Here is a 13,286-nt window from a genome sequence, read left to right as displayed (position 1 = left end):
ACAAATGACTAACTGAAGGGCAATGACCCGAGGACAGCTGCTGAATGTGTGAATGAAGAAATGACTACAGCCAGTTCCTGACTTGCAACAGTTCCACTTACGATTTTTTACTTTACAATGGGTGCAGAAGCAGTGGGTATTCTCTACACACCTCAGCATATGGGGACATGTCTGATAACCCCATCCTAAACTGAAAATACCATAAGTCAAAAGGTTCAATATTTTCGCCAGTCACACTGGATCACGTCTGTAATCCCAGCACTTTGGGAGGCTGAGGCAGGTCACTTGAGCTCAGGAGTTCAAGACCAGCCTGGACAACATAGTGAAACCCTGTCTCTACAAAAAAATATAAAACTTAACCAGGTATGGTGGTACGTGCCTACAGTGCCAGCTACTCAGGAGGCTGAGGTGGGAGGATCACCTGAGCCTGGGAGGTGGAGGCTGCAGTGAGCCAAGATCATGTCACTGCACTCCAGCCTGGGCAACAGAGCCAGACCCTGTCTCAGAAAACAACAAAACAAAATGTACAATATTTTCAACTTAGGATGAGCTTATCCACACATAACCTCATTGTAAGTAGAGAAGCATCTGTATTTGCTGAATACTAATTGAAAACTGCATTAGGTAAAACTGTCTAGAATCTCTCACGTAATGCAAAAAAGATACAGACCATATCTTCAAAAACTAGATAATACGGAGGTGAAATGGACCAAATATAATACTTAGAAGCAGTGTTGGCAGAAGGCCACACATTGGCCAGAGGACTAGACCAAGAGTCTGGGGCCTGCATTCTAATTCCTCCTACAGCTGTGTGCTGTTGGTAATCATTTTAACCTCCCTGAGCCTGTTCCATCACACAAAAAGATACTAATAAAACCAGTTCTAGGCGTCAAATGAAACAATATGTGTGCTATGTTATGAATGTGTTTCCCAAAATTCATATGTTGGAAACTTAATCCCCAATGCAACGGTGTTGGGAGGTGGGGCCTCTGAAGAGCTCTTCAGGTCACAAGGACTCTGCCCTCATGAATGAATTAGTGCCCTTCCAAAATGGGCTTTCAGAAGTGGGTTCATTCCTTCCTGCTCTTCTGCTATGTAAGGACACAGATCCCTCTCCTCCAGAGGACACAGCAAGTGCCATCTTGGAAGCAGAAAACAGCCCTCGCCAGATGCTGGAGCCTTGCTCTTGGACTTCCCAGCCTCCAGAACTGTGAGAAATAAATGTCTCTTCTTTATCAATTACTGAGTCTCAGGTGTTCTTTTATAGCAGCACAAAATGGACTACAACAACATGTAAGTCACTTTAAATTCTACAGTGAATTGAAATGTCCCAGCATGGGGCCTGTCTGAACAGGAAAGTGGATATGTTCAGAAGAGGACTAGAAAGATGCTTCATCCAAGGGCTATAACCCTTTGTAGTGGGGCACTTGGAGAACATAGATTTTTGAGTTACTGAAGTGTCTCTTTTATAGAATATATAATGCATATTGTTTTTTTTATTTTATTGAAACTTCTTGATTTAAGTAGCATGCCACGAATTGCTATAAAGTTATAAAAGATTGAGAAATTAATAAATTGGAGGCATCTCCGGTACAATATAAAATTCAGGACCCCTTGTGAGCGGTCACTTGCTCTCTGTCGCCATGGAGAGGCATGGAATCTGTGTGTAAACATAAAATCTCTATGCACACATGTGTACACTTGCAATTAACGCAAGGGATCTGCAGAGTATGTTTAAACCAGTGTATACACACCTCTCAGTCGTCTTCACCCCAAAAGGCTTTACAACGGAAATGGACTTTGTGCTCTGGGTGACTGAATTCCAGTTTTGGAACTATCCTCAGGCAAGTGGAAAAGGAACTCGCACTTACTGAGTGCCCTCTGCATGTCACAGACTTTACACAGGTTATCTCTAATGCTTATAGCAACCCTTCCAGGTCTGAAGTTTAAGAGGCTTATATAACCTGCTCAAGGTCACACAGTTAGCAGGTGACAAAAGATAGATAACAAAAGCTATTGAAATCCTAGTTTATCTGACCCCAAAGTCTAGGTGCTTCCTACTAGACCAGGGCGTTGGCAAACTACAGCCCATGAGCTAAGTCATGCCCACCACCTTTGTTTTTGTACTACCTGTGAGTCAAAATGTTCTTTACATTTTTAAACAGTTGAGAAAAAAAGGATAATAATTTGTGATGCATGAAAACAATATGAAATTCAGATTTCAATATCCACAAATAAACTTTTGTTGGAATGCGGCCCTGTCTATTTATTTACCTATCGTGTGTGGCTGCTCTTGCACAACAATGGCAGAGCTGATTGGCTGCAGTAAAAACCATATGGCCAGCAAAGTCTAAAGTGTTTACTTCCTGGACCTTTTACTTTTTTTTTTTTTTTAAGTAGAAATGGGATCTCACTATATTACCCAGGCTGGCCCCAAACCCCTGGTCTCAAGTGATCCTCTTGCCTCAGCTTCCTAAAGTACTGGGATTACAGGTGTGAGCCACTGCACCTGGCCTGCTTCCCTGGATCTTTACAGAAAAAGTGTGCCTCCTCCTGCTCTAGACCCTATCGCCCTGCAGGTGATCCTCTTACAGATGAGAAAACAGAAGTCCACAGAGATTTAATAACCGTGTCCCAAGTTAAACAATATTGGGAGAGATGCAGGTCTGACAAATGAGAAATCCTAAATGGTAAATGTGCTGAGTTTCCAAGAAGATCATAGATGGGTCAGCAAACCTGGCTGACTGCGATGGAGAGAGTGAGTGGAGTGGAGCAGAGCAGCCCAGAAGCTGCAGAAATCTGGGCTCTGGTGGAGAATGATGTGATCAATTTGGGAATTTGAAATGACAAAGAGACAGAATATCCCGCCAGGAAGACACTGTCGTCTGCATCATGCAGGCTGGATTAAAGGAGAGCACTCAAGACTCACTCCCCAGGGCAGAGTAAATCACTCTCAGAACGTGATCTTTCACTCAGTGAATCAAATAAAATGGTAAAAAAAAAAAAAAAAAAAAATCGTGGTACAGTTGCAATTAATTTGTTCATAACATAGTAAGATAAAGTTTATAAAATATGATTGTTTTTGTAAAAGAAATTGTGCGTGTGTTTGTGTGTGTATATCCATAGGAAAAAGCAAAGAGAGATTTACATCAGTTTTCCAAAGGTAGCTACTTCTACAGAGAGAGAGAAAAGACGGGAAGGAAGCTCTCGCGTTCTATTTTATACACAATTATATCATTTGAATTTTTATCTTGAGAACATAATATCTGCAAAAACTTAAAAACAAAATAAGTGATCTATTATCTGTAAAATAAACAGACTGTAAAAGATAGTCACTAGGAGGTAACCCCCAAAAGCCATTCGTTTGATAAAAATCTAAGCAAAGCCTGTAAACCAGTTCATTGCAAGATCTGTAAACTAATTAGCTGTATGATGCCAATACCAGTTTCCTGGTTTTGATCAGTGTATAATATTACACAAGATGTCCCCATTGCAGAGGCTCAGTGATGAGTGCATGTGACCTCTTAATACTATTTTTGCAACCTTTTGCTTTTTAGAAGTTTAAAACTGAAAACTGAAAATTTAAAAAGAGCCGAGCATGGTGGCTCACGTATGTAATCCCAGCACTTTGAGAGGCTGTGGCAGGCAGATCACTTGATGTCAGGAGTTTGAGATCAGCACGGCCAACATTGCAAAACCCCATCTCCACTAAAAATATGAAAATTAGCCAGGCATGGTGGTGTGCACCTGTAATCCCAGCTACTAGGAAGGCTGATGCATGAGAATCACTTGAACCTGAGACACAGAGGTTGCAGTGAGCTGAGATCGTGCCACTGTACTCCAGCCTGGGCAACAGAGTGAGACTCTGTTTCCAAAAAAAAAAAAAAGAAAAGAAAATGTAAAAAGAGCCTGAGCATAGTGGCTCATGCTTGTAATCCCAGCACCTTGGGAGGCTCAGGTGGAAGGATCACTTGAGCCCAGGAGGTCGAGGCTACAGTGAGCCCTGATGTCGCCATGGCATCCTAGCCTGGGTGACAGAGTACAACCCATCTCAAAAAAGAAAAAGAAAAAAAAAGGAAAAGAAAAAAGAAAGACAGGAAGGAAAAAAGAAAGTTTTAAAAGAAAACTACTAGGTGGAACTACATGAAGTTGCAATATTGGACTGTTTTGACCCACAATTTCATACAGTTAACTATACAGTTAATCTAGGGAAAGGTGGAGCTGAATTAACTGTATTTGAATCTGTCTGAAAGAGCTTTGGCAACATATGGAGGCCGTCTGCATGGAGTACGACAGCTTCAATTCAGCAAGCCTCCTGCGGACTTCATGGTTTCGAGGGGCAGCTGTGGTCATGGGATTCCAGTTCCCTCTATTCTGACTCCCCCCTCACTAAGCAGCACTGGTGCTGGGAACATGGGTTCCCCCGTCCCTGGGAAGATACGCAGCTCTTGACACGCAGGCTGACGATCCTTCCCTGAAAAGTTTTGTGAGCAAAAGATATGCAGCTGGAACAGTTCTGAGTAAGTGGACAACCTTATGCTTCAGGTCCTACAAAGCTGAGGATAACCCTTAAGTCTGCGGTAGTCACAAGCCAGCACCACCCCTGGGGGCAGCCGGGCTCTCTCTGACGTGGCTTCTGAGTGGTCAGCACTGACCAAAGACACAACCAGGAGGGTGGACCTTAAAAGAGGTCCCAAAAGAAGTTGGATGCCTCAGTAGCTGCTCCACCAAAGCAGCCACCCTGGTGCTGTGGCAGCCCTTCTGACAGGGCTCCCAAGTGTGTGGAATATTTAGGCCAAAGAAAAAGAGCATATTCTGACCAGTCCCGGTGGCTCACGCCTGTAATCCCAGCACTTTGGGAGGCTGAGGCAGGCAGATCACCTGAGGTCAGGAGTTCGAGACCAGGTTGACCAACATGGAGAAACCCCATCTCTACTAAAAATACAAAAATTAGCTGGGCATGGTGGCACACGCCTGTAATCCCAGCTACTTGGGAGGCTGAGGCAGGAGAATTGCTTGAACCCGGAAGACAGATGTTGGGGTGAGCTGAGATCATGCCATTGCACTCCAGTCTGGGCAACAAGAGAGAAACTCTGTCTCAAAACAAAAGAAAAAAGAATAAAAAAAAGCAAGAAAGCGAAAGCAAGCAACAAGCAAGAAAGAAAGAAAGGAAGGAAGGAAGAAAGAAAGAGAGAGAAAAAGAAAGAAAGAGAGAGAGAAAGAGAGAGAAAGAGAGAGAAAAACAAAGAAAGAAAAAGAAAAAAAGAAAGAAAGAAAGGAAGGAAGGAAGGAAGGAAGGAAGGAAGGAAGGAAGGAAGGAAGGAAGGAAGGAGAAAGAAAGAAAGAAAAGAAAGAAAGAAAGAGAGAGAGGGAGGGAGGGAGGGAGGGAGGAAGGAAGGAAGGAAGGAAAGAAAGAGAAAGAAAGGAAGGAAGGAAAGAAAGGGAAGGGAAGGAAAGAAGGAAAGAAAAGAGGAAAGGAGGGAGGGAAGGAAAGCAAGCAAGCACATTCTTTTTTTTTTTTTTTTTTGAGATGGAGTCTTGCTCTGTTGCCCAGGCTGGAGTGCAGTGGCCGGATCTCAGCTCACTGCAAGCTCCGCCTCCCAGGTTCAGGCCATTCTCCTGCCTCAGCCTCCTGAGTAGCTGGGACTACAGGCGCCCGCCGCCTCACCCGGCTAGTTTTTTTGTATTTTTTAGTAGAGACGGGGTTTCACCGTTTTAGCCAGGATGGTCTCGATCTCCTGACCTCGTGATCCGCCCGTCTCGGCCTCCCAAAGTGCTAGGATTACAGGCTTGAGCCACCGCGCCCGGCCCACATTCTTTATTAGGTAGAGTTTGACACAAATCTTCCAGGCCATAGAAACTCTGGGACTGGACTGAGGAATAAATGACCCTAGGTTATTCTCCTCAACAGCAGAACACCAATAAAGTCACTGAGCAAATTTGTCAAATACATTGTTTCAGAAAGAGTATCTGCATTTTCAGTTTCAAAAAAAAGAAACTAAACTAAAACTAAAACTAAACTTAATTTTAAGTCTTAAAATTAAATGGGGTGTTTATTTTTTCCTTAACTTCTTTTGCCTGTTACCAGTACTAAAAAAAAAATATTTTAGAAAAGTGTTAAATATTTCAGAGAGAGAATAGCTGAAGAAAACAATATCATGGGCAACCACTGAAGTGCTCGTCGGAGAAGAGCATGGAATCAGAAGAGTGCGTTACTTTGCTAGTGCATTGCAAATTTCAGACTGATTACAAATTCATAGATTGGGGGGCTTAAACAACAAAAATTTACCAACTCAAAGTTCTAGAGACTGGAAGTCCAAAATAAAGGTGTTGGCAGAGTTGCTTCTGTCAAAAGGAAAACTCTAGACACATCAAATTTAGCAGCATTTACTTGACCAAAGAATAATTCATGAATGGGGCAGTCCTTTGAAAAAGTAGAGGTTCAGAGAACCCCACCCAGCCTTGTGAACAGAGCTTTTATAGGCCAAAGGCAGGGGGGCAAAGTAGACAAATTACCTGATTGGCTATAACTAGGCATTTGCCTTGTTTGGGGATGGTGTGATTTGTTGGCTGCTTATGATTGGCTGAAACCTATTTGTTACAAAAATGGACTATTAAGTTAGGTTGTGGCTCGTTGTGTGGGAACTCTTAGAGACAGCCTCAGGCCAAAGTCTCCCGCTTGTTGAATGCACTTCTTTTCAAAGGCTGTGAGGGAGAACCTGTTCCATCGCTTTTTCCCAGCTTCTGGTGGTTTGCCAGCAATCTTTGGTGTCTTGTGAAAGCATCCTCTCAATCTCTGCGTTTATCTTTTTATTTATTTTTATTTTTATTATTTTTATTTTTAGAGACAGGGTCTCATCATGTTACCCAGGCTAGGCTTGAACTCCTAGGCTCAGGCAATCCTCCCACCTCGGCCTCCCAAATTGCTGAGATTACAGGTATGAGCCACCACACACAGTCTATTTTTTTTTTTTTTTTGAGACAGGATCTCACTCTGTCACCCAGGCTGGAGTGCAGTGATGCGATCATAGCTCGATGAAGGCTTGACCTCCCAGGTTCAAGCCATCCTCCCACCTGAGCCTCCCAAGTGGCTGGGACTACAAGTGCATGCCACCATGCCCAGCTGATTTTTTTTTTTTTTGTTTTTTCTTTTTTGTTTTGGTAGAGACAGGGTTTTACCACGGTGCCCAGACCGGACTCCAAGTCCTATGCTCAAGATCCTCCACACTTTGGCCTCCCAAAGTGTTGGGATCACAGGTGTGAGCCACTGTGCCTGGCCTCTGCCTTCATCTTCACATGGCATTCTCCCGTGTGTGTTCTGTGTCCAAATTTCCCTTTTTATAAGGACACCAGTCATATCCCATTAGGCACCTACCCTACTCAAGTGTGACCTCATTTTAACTAATTACACCTGCAGTCACCCTATTTCCAAGGTCACCTTCTGAGGTACTGGAGGTTAGGACTTCAAGATATGAAGTTGGGGGGCGCAAACACCAGGGGCAATGGTCATCATTCACACTGAAGACTCCCGAACTCCTTCTCTTCTATTCACTCTTTTTGTGGTTGTGACACCCAATGACACCTCTTTCATTACATAGGAAATGCGTTACAAGTAGACTCTGAAGCAACAGAATAGCTGCCAAAGGGGTGTAAGAAGTCTGATGGAGAATCACTGAAATGAAATGATATCAGGTCAAAATTTGATGGAGAATCACTGAAATGAAATGGCATTGGTCATAGGAGGTGTCCTGGCTTGGGCATCAGAACACGTGGGCTCTGACTCTACTCCACCGGGGAAATCTGAGCACATCACTGTGCTTGCTAAGCTGCAGTACCCTGCCCCATAGGATGGAAGGGCTAGACAACCCCCATGTCACGAATGAGCCAGCCGCGGCTCAAAGAGGTTGAGTTACCAAATCCACTCGCTGGCTGAGTTGGAACCAGGACAAGAGCCCAGGTAGATATCTTTTGGCCTGTTACTTTCTCCACTGTACCTACATCTTTCTGAGATTCTAAGTCCAATCTCCTGAGCCCTGAGAGTCTAAGTCAGGCCTTTCCAAGGCTAACTACAGGCTTAACATATAAACTTCCCTCAAAACCCCTGACCCACCTCAAGATCGGTAAGTCACCCCATAATTTTTTTTTTTTTTTTTTTTTTGAGACAGGGTCTTGTTCTGTCGCCCAGGCTGGAGTGCAGAGGCCTCATCTCGGCTCATCTCGGCTCCATGCCTGGAGTGCAGGCAACCTCCCTCTCCCAGGTTCAAGCGATTCTCCTGCCTCAACCTCCCAAGTAGCTGGGATTACAGGCATGCACCACCATGCCTGGCTAATTTTTGTATTTTTAGTAGAGACGGGTTTCATCATGTTGGTCAGGCTGGTCTTGAACTCCTGACCGCGTGATTCGCCCGCCTCAGCCTCCCAAAGTGCTGGGATTACAGGCGTGAGCCACCGCGCCTGGCCGTCACCCCATAATCTTTTTAGAAAGCCTGGTGGCTGGACAGCCTACAATTTCCTTGACTAGCATCACCAAGCCCCACAGAGCTCAGAACCACTCTGGGTGGGACAATTCCTGGTATTGAGTAGACTCTGGGTTTGCCGGTCTCTGTCGATGGTTTTCCATGGCCAGCGCTCACAGACGGCTGTCTGGGCGGCCCACGCCGAAGCCAAGTTTGGGCAGCGTTACAGGCGTGCATAGCGTCAGGCCCAGCACACCAAAGTGTGGTTACTCCCGCTCCTGTGCCCAGCAAGGATTTCCACAGGGGTTCCACACATCCGAAAATGGAAAAAGCACTAAAACCTTAACCATTTACCTTTCCTTCAACCTTCTGCCACGTCCCACACTCACAAACAGCATAAGAAGCCCTTTTTCTTCCTCCCTGTGAGAACAGTCTGAGAATGGTGAACACAGATTGCTGGTTAGCATAGCCACAGGGAGGGAAAATGTCAGATATTAATGTCACTTTTTCATATGGCAGTGTGAGCCTTTGTGGATAATAATAAACTCTTATTTGCAGAGTCAAACACCACAATATGTACATATCCCTAAAGAGTGCTTGCAAAATAGGCAATAATGGCTCGAAATAGACTGTCTCGGAATGGCTAATAAACAATAAGCCTCTTGCCTTTAAAATTAACAACAACAAAAAGAAGCATATTGTGTGTAGCCTACAGTGGGCGGAGTGGGGTGCAGCGGAATGTGTTCACGACTCAGCTCCGTCCTCACCGTTACTTCTAGCGCAGCGGGAAGGCGTGTTCCTGTAAAGCAGCGACAAGAGCAAAACCCGCAAACACTGCCTGGAGAGGCAATGCCAGAGAAATTCAGAATTTTACATCTGTTAAGAACTTTTGTGTCCCTTGAACTCCAGCTTGCCTGGTCCTCGGTGTGCAGTGACTTACCTGAGGTTACACAAGGTAAAGCAGGAAATGCCCACGGAATCCTCCAGTCTGAGGAGGTTACGGTTTGGGGTTTGCTATAGATTATGCCGGGCTTGAATCCAGGAGCCCTGCGTTTCTCCCTAGCTCTGCTGCTGTGTGAGCTCGAATACATCCCTAAACCTCATGGGACATCGCGTTCCTCTGCAAACAGAAGTGGAAGCACCTATTCATGGTGGTGTTGTATGAGACAACGTGGGTAACAGAACTTGGCAAATGTAAAATGACATTAAATGAAATACATCAAGCAATCATATGAGTAAGAAATGCTATATTTTTAAGTGATATTGTTATGATGATTATGAAATCTCAGAAAGCCAGTTGCTATCCAAGTTGATAAATACCTCCATCTTTGCAGCATGAAATAATTGCTTCTGGAGTGATAATAATATCAGACATGTATTTAGACCTTTCCTGGTTACCAAGTGCCTTTAATACAACTTTTTGCATTGATTCTCACCGAGGAAACCAGAGCAGAACCAGCACTCAAAGCAGCCTGCAACATCCTCAGGGTCACCAGGTTAATGAATGGCAGGGCTGGACTTCCAACGCTCGGTCAGGCACTCCATCAACAAAACCACATTGCCTCTGGAAAGAAACTGCCCAGGCTGGGCAAACTGGTATCTCAAAGTGTATGCCCATTGTTCACAAAGGCTCATCCGGACCCAGGACCATGGCTGGGCTGGTTTGCAACCTCACATGGAGAGTCCCGGAGCGAGGGGTTGAGCGCCCAGACTAGAAAGCAGCCTTCTCCCGTGAGGCACAGCCCTCCCACAGTCACTGGAATGGGAGACGTTGCTCAAGGCAGCAGGAAATGAGGCTCAGCACAGCCTCGTGATGTCCCTGATCTCAGATCGTCCTTCCCGCTGTCAACACCTCTTGTAAATCAGTGCAATGATATAAACCCCTGAGCCCTTTCCAGTCCCTGATCCCAAATCCAAATAAGACCTGCACATAGAAGCAATAACTCTCTCCTGGATGAAAGAAATATTCAAAGTACCAAATCTCATACAGAAAACGAAATAGGCCGGGTGCGGCAACTCACGCCTGTAATCCCAACAACTCGGGAGGCTGAGGTAAGAGGGCAGCTTGAGGTCAGGAGTTCAAGATCGGCCTGGGCAACATAGCAAGATCCCCATCTCTAAAAAAAAGGTAAAATAAATATTCAGTATTTTATTTGTGTGTTACCAAGAGTGTGCACACGTAAAACTGTTCAGCTAAATGCACAAATTCAGCTTTTTATTGGCGTATTTTCTCACTGTAAAGAGAATCACAAAGACACAAAGGTAGCCTCTGTGCTCCTCAGTTCCTAGGGCTAAAATTTCAGAGTTATTTCTGGAAGCCCTTTTGCCATTGTCCATCAAGTGCTCTAAGTTATCCATACCCATTGGCCCAGTGCTTCTCTTTCATTTACTTATTTGTTTATTTTGGATTCCAGGGGTACATGTGCAAGTTTATTACATGGATATATTACCTGATGCTGAGGTTTGGGCTTCTAACAATCCTGTCGCCCAAGTAGTGAACATACTCCCGGATAGATGGTCTTTCAACCCATGCCCACCTCCGTCACTTCCTACCCCAGTTATTCCCTTTATAAGAATCATGATCAGAAATTCAGATGAAGATATTCATCACTAATGATTGTGAAGAGTCAGCCATGAAGCTCAGTGTTCGCCACAAGATGTTAACAGCGACTGCCTCCAGCAATGAGGTTATGGCACAGCTATATTTTTCTCTTTTTCTTTACATGTTTCTGTAATTTCCAAAATTATCTATAATGAGAAACAACCCAAATATACATTGATAGATGAAAGGATAAACAAAATTGTAGATGCATGCAATAGAATATCCTTCAGCCTGTAAAAGGAAGGCAGTCGGGTCACACGCTGCAACGTGGATGAACCTTGATGATGTTATGCTCAGTGAAATAAGCCAGGCACAAAAAGACACATACTGTCTGATTCCACTTGTATGGGGTTCCTAGAGTCATCAAACTCATAAAGACAGAAAGTAGAATGGTGATTGCCAGGGGCTAGAGGAGGGGGAGTGGAGAGCTGGTGTTTAATGGGGATGGAGTTTCAGTTTGGAGAGATGAAAAAGTTCTAGAGATGGATGGTGGTACTGGCCGTACAACAATGTGAGTGTGAAATGTGCTTACTGCCACTGAACCGCACACTTAAAAATGGTCAAAATGGCAAATATTATGTATATTGTACCAAAATAAAAAATGGTTAAGGAAAATTTTGTAAATATGTATTTTACTGTGCTAGGAAAAAAAAAAAGTTGCATTAAGAGAAAATTAGGCCGGGCATGGTGGCTCATGCCTGTAATCCCAGCACTTTGGGAGGCCAAGGTGGGCGGATCATCTGAGGTCAGCAGTTCGAGACTAGTCTGGCCAACATGGCAAAACCTCGTCTCTACTAAAAAAATACAAAAGTTAGCCGGGTATGGTGGCATATGCCTGTTATCCCAGCTACTCGGGAGGCTGAGGCAGGAGAATCGCTTGAACCCAGGAGGTGGAGATTTCAGTGAGCTGAAATTGTGCCAGTACACTCCAGCCTGGGAGAAGAGTAAGACTCCATCTCAAAAAAAACAAAAAACAAAACAAAAACAAAAAACAGAAAATTAAATAACCATGCTGACTTTGTCTAGATACTTTCTCTTCCAGCTCCCACCAGCCCTGCTTGATGCTGTGTTCCTATCTGTACAGCAACATGATGAGTGGTCCAAGACCATGCTAAACAGTGACCTCTGGACTCATCTCAGATGCATGCAGAGACTCTTATTTAGAAAGAAACAATGAAACCTCATTATTTCCTTTTAATAAGTTCCTTTACGTTTTATACTAAGTGTTTTTTTTTTTTAAAGGAAATTCTAAATCTAAATTCAGTGCTTCAGGGGTACAAATATGCTTGCTTAGACCTTTTTTTCATAATCACAAGAATGAGAAATTGAGGATAGCATTACATTACCTACACATTTTCTGTATCATGTCACATCTGTTACATTTAAGTGAGTAGTAATACTTGGCAAATATGTCATGTGCCTTCCTGTTCAATAATCTACAATTTAACAAAAATGATCTGGGCCAGGCACTGTGGTTCATGCCTGTAATCCCAGCACTTTGGGAAGCTTAGGCAGGAAGATCACTTGAAGCCAAGAGTTTGAGACCAGCCTGGGCAACATAGACCACCGAGTCTACAAAAAATTAAAAATAAAAAAATTATCTATGTGTGATGGTACATGCCTGTGGTCCCAGCTACTTGGGAGGTTGGGGTAGGAGGATTGCTTGAGCCTAGGAGTTCGATGCTACACAAGAGCTATGATCATGCCACTGCACTCCAGCCTGGGAAACACAGTGAAACCCTGTCTTAATTGGGCATAGTGGCTCAAACCTGTAATCTTAACACTTTGGGAGGCTGAGGCAGGAGGATGGCTTGGAGCCCAGGATTTTGAGGCCAGTCGAGGCAACACAGCAATACCTTTTTTTGCAAAAATAAAAATAAAAAAATTAGTCAGGCATGGTGGCATAGGCCTGTGGTCCCCGCTTCTTGGGAGGCTGAAGTGGGAGGACCACTTGAGCCCAGAGGTTGAGGCTGAAGTGAGTCATGATTGCACCACGGCACTCCAGCCTTGGCAACAGAGTGAGACCTTGTCTCAAAAGAAAAGAAAGAAAAAGAGAAACCCTATCTCTCAAAAAAAATAAAAAATAAAATGTAGCCAGGTGTGGTGGCTCATGCCTGAAATCCCAGCACTTTGGGAGGCCGAGGCAGGAGGATCACTTAAGGTCAGGAGTTCGAGACCAGCCTGACCAATATGGTGAAACCCTGTCTCTACTAAAAATACAAAAATTA

The 13,286-nt window shown here is 44.1% G+C and overlaps 1 long non-coding RNA gene across 3 annotated transcripts in view; it reads right to left on the bottom strand.

The window, feature by feature from the left end:
• LOC139363509 (uncharacterized) overlaps positions 1–13,286 on the bottom strand; it is a 132,503-nt gene that overhangs the window by 77,769 nt on the left and 41,448 nt on the right. For 2 of the 3 annotated variants that reach the window (XR_011624061.1, XR_011624059.1), the window contains exon 4: positions 8,466–10,573. This is a non-coding gene — a long non-coding RNA (uncharacterized lncRNA). Of the gene's footprint in view, positions 1–8,465; positions 10,574–13,286 lie in introns of those variants that run through there. The other variant, XR_011624060.1, reaches the window with a different exon arrangement.

This window comes from Macaca nemestrina, chromosome 5, assembly GCF_043159975.1.
Source record: "Macaca nemestrina isolate mMacNem1 chromosome 5, mMacNem.hap1, whole genome shotgun sequence".
Taxonomy (NCBI): domain Eukaryota; kingdom Metazoa; phylum Chordata; class Mammalia; order Primates; family Cercopithecidae; genus Macaca; species Macaca nemestrina.
Note: the sequence above shows the minus strand (reverse complement) of the source record. Positions and strands in the feature narration are given on the sequence as shown.